This window comes from Anopheles maculipalpis, assembly GCF_943734695.1.
Source record: "Anopheles maculipalpis chromosome X unlocalized genomic scaffold, idAnoMacuDA_375_x X_unloc_121, whole genome shotgun sequence".
Lineage (NCBI taxonomy): Eukaryota > Metazoa > Arthropoda > Insecta > Diptera > Culicidae > Anopheles > Anopheles maculipalpis.
In genome coordinates, this window is record NW_026060438.1 from 13,275 (window position 1) to 17,500 (window position 4,226).

A 4,226-nucleotide genomic window follows, 5' to 3' on the forward strand; every position below is an offset into this window, starting at 1 on the left:
ATATCAATACTCGAACTTATATGCATGTTCAGGGACATCATATTAACTTTTGGTTTGCGCACAAGTCCCGAACTTAGAGATATTTTTGGTTTCTTACTTACCAATTCGACTTGCCTTCATCTCTTGTTAGGTTTATAATATCAATACTCGAACTTATGTGCATGTTCAGGGACATCATTTTAACTTTCGGTTTGTACCCAAGTCCCGAACTTAGTGATATTTTTGGTTTCTCACCAACCAATTCGACTTGCCTTCATCTCTTGTTAGGTTTATAATATCAATACTCGAACTTATATGCATGTTCAGGGACATCATTTTAACTTTCGGTTTGCACCCAAGTCCCGAACTCAGTGATATTTTTGGTTTCTTACCAACCAATTCGACTTGCCTTCATCTCTTGTTAGGTTTATAATATCAATACTCGAACTTATATGCATGTTCAGGGACATCATTTTAACTTTCGGTTTGCACCCAAGTCCCGAACTTAGTGATATTTTTGGTTTCTTATCAACCAATTCGACTGCCTTCATCTCTTGTTAGGTTTATAATATCAATACTCGAACTTATATGCATGTTCAGGGACATCATTTTAACTTTCGGTTTGCTCCCAAGTCCCGAACTTAGAGATATTTTTGGTTTCGGACCAACCAATTCGACTTGCCTTCATCTCTTGTTAGGTTTATAATATCAATACTCGAACTTATATGCATGTTCAGGGACATCATATTAACTTTCGGTTTGCGCACAAGTCCCGAACTTAGAGATATTTTTGGTTTCGGACCAACCAATTCGACTTGCCTTCATCTCTTGTTAGGTTTATAATATCAATACTCGAACTTATATGCATGTTCAGGGACATCATTTTAACTTTCGGTTTGTACCCAAGTCCCGAACTTAGAGATATTTTTGGTTTCTTACTTACCAATTCGACTTGCCTTCATCTCTTGTTAGGTTTATAATATCAATACTCGAACTTATGTGCATGTTCAGGGACATCATTTTAACTTTCGGTTTGCGCACAAGTCCCGAACTTAGAGATATTTTTGGTTTCTTACTTACCAATTCGACTTGCCTTCATCTCTTGTTAGGTTTATAATATCAATACTCGAACTTATGTGCATGTTCAGGGACATCATTTTAACTTTCGGTTTGTACCCAAGTCCCGAACTTAGTGATATTTTTGGTTTCTCACCAACCAATTCGACTTGCCTTCATCTCTTGTTAGGTTTATAATATCAATACTCGAACTTATATGCATGTTCAGGGACATCATTTTAACTTTCGGTTTGCACCCAAGTCCCGAACTTAGAGATATTTTTGGTTTCTCACCAACCAATTCGACTTGCCTTCATCTCTTGTTAGGTTTATAATATCAATACTCGAACTTATATGCATGTTCAGGGACATCATTTTAACTTTCGGTTTGCACCCAAGTCCCGAACTTAGAGATATTTTTGGTTTCTCACCAACCAATTCGACTTGCCTTCATCTCTTGTTAGGTTTATAATATCAATACTCGAACTTATATGCATGTTCAGGGACATCATTTTAACTTTCGGTTTGCACCCAAGTCCCGAACTTAGAGATATTTTTGGTTTCTTATCAACCAATTCGACTTGCCTTCATCTCTTGTTAGGTTTATAATATCAATACTCGAACTTATATGCATGTTCAGGGACATCATATTAACTTTCGGTTTGTACCCAAGTCCCGAACTTAGTGATATTTTTGGTTTCTTATCAACCAATTCGACTGCCTTCATCTCTTGTTAGGTTTATAATATCAATACTCGAACTTATATGCATGTTCAGGGACATCATTTTAACTTTCGGTTTGCACCCAAGTCCCGAACTTAGAGATATTTTTGGTTTCGGACCAACCAATTCGACTTGCCTTCATCTCTTGTTAGGTTTATAATATCAATACTCGAACTTATATGCATGTTCAGGGACATCATTTTAACTTTCGGTTTGCACCCAAGTCCCGAACTTAGTGATATTTTTGGTTTTGGACCAACCAATTCGACTTGCCTTCATCTCTTGTTAGGTTTATAATATCAATACTCGAACTTATATGCATGTTCAGGGACATCATATTAACTTTTGGTTTGCGCACAAGTCCCGAACTTAGAGATATTTTTGGTTTCTTACTTACCAATTCGACTTGCCTTCATCTCTTGTTAGGTTTATAATATCAATACTCGAACTTATGTGCATGTTCAGGGACATCATTTTAACTTTCGGTTTGTACCCAAGTCCCGAACTTAGTGATATTTTTGGTTTCTCACCAACCAATTCGACTTGCCTTCATCTCTTGTTAGGTTTATAATATCAATACTCGAACTTATATGCATGTTCAGGGACATCATTTTAACTTTCGGTTTGCACCCAAGTCCCGAACTTAGAGATATTTTTGGTTTCTCACCAACCAATTCGACTTGCCTTCATCTCTTGTTAGGTTTATAATATCAATACTCGAACTTATATGCATGTTCAGGGACATCATTTTAACTTTCGGTTTGCGCACAAGTCCCGAACTTAGTGATATTTTTGGTTTCCGACCAACCAATTCGACTTGCCTTCATCTCTTGTTAGGTTTATAATATCAATACTCGAACTTATATGCATGTTCAGGGACATCATTTTAACTTTCGGTTTGCTCCCAAGTCCCGAACTTAGAGATATTTTTGGTTTCGGACCAACCAATTCGACTTGCCTTCATCTCTTGTTAGGTTTATAATATCAATACTCGAACTTATATGCATGTTCAGGGACATCATATTAACTTTCGGTTTGCGCACAAGTCCCGAACTTAGAGATATTTTTGGTTTCTTATCAACCAATTCGACTTGCCTTCATCTCTTGTTAGGTTTATAATATCAATACTCGAACTTATATGCATGTTCAGGGACATCATTTTAACTTTCGGTTTGTACCCAAGTCCCGAACTTAGAGATATTTTTGGTTTCTTACTTACCAATTCGACTTGCCTTCATCTCTTGTTAGGTTTATAATATCAATACTCGAACTTATGTGCATGTTCAGGGACATCATTTTAACTTTCGGTTTGTACCCAAGTCCCGAACTTAGTGATATTTTTGGTTTCTCACCAACCAATTCGACTTGCCTTCATCTCTTGTTAGGTTTATAATATCAATACTCGAACTTATATGCATGTTCAGGGACATCATATTAACTTTCGGTTTGTACCCAAGTCCCGAACTTAGTGATATTTTTGGTTTCCGACCAACCAATTCGACTTGCCTTCATCTCTTGTTAGGTTTATAATATCAATACTCGAACTTATATGCATGTTCAGGGACATCATTTTAACTTTCGGTTTGCACCCAAGTCCCGAACTTAGAGATATTTTTGGTTTCGGACCAACCAATTCGACTTGCCTTCATCTCTTGTTAGGTTTATAATATCAATACTCGAACTTATATGCATGTTCAGGGACATCATTTTAACTTTCGGTTTGCACCCAAGTCCCGAACTTAGAGATATTTTTGGTTTCTTATCAACCAATTCGACTTGCCTTCATCTCTTGTTAGGTTTATAATATCAATACTCGAACTTATATGCATGTTCAGGGACATCATTTTAACTTTCGGTTTGCACCCAAGTCCCGAACTTAGAGATATTTTTGGTTTCTCACCAACCAATTCGACTTGCCTTCATCTCTTGTTAGGTTTATAATATCAATACTCGAACTTATATGCATGTTCAGGGACATCATTTTAACTTTCGGTTTGCGCACAAGTCCCGAACTTAGTGATATTTTTGGTTTCCGACCAACCAATTCGACTTGCCTTCATCTCTTGTTAGGTTTATAATATCAATACTCGAACTTATATGCATGTTCAGGGACATCATTTTAACTTTCGGTTTGCTCCCAAGTCCCGAACTTAGAGATATTTTTGGTTTCGGACCAACCAATTCGACTTGCCTTCATCTCTTGTTAGGTTTATAATATCAATACTCGAACTTATATGCATGTTCAGGGACATCATATTAACTTTCGGTTTGCGCACAAGTCCCGAACTTAGAGATATTTTTGGTTTCGGACCAACCAATTCGACTTGCCTTCATCTCTTGTTAGGTTTATAATATCAATACTCGAACTTATATGCATGTTCAGGGACATCATTTTAACTTTCGGTTTGTACCCAAGTCCCGAACTTAGAGATATTTTTGGTTTCTTACTTACCAATTCGACTTGCCTTC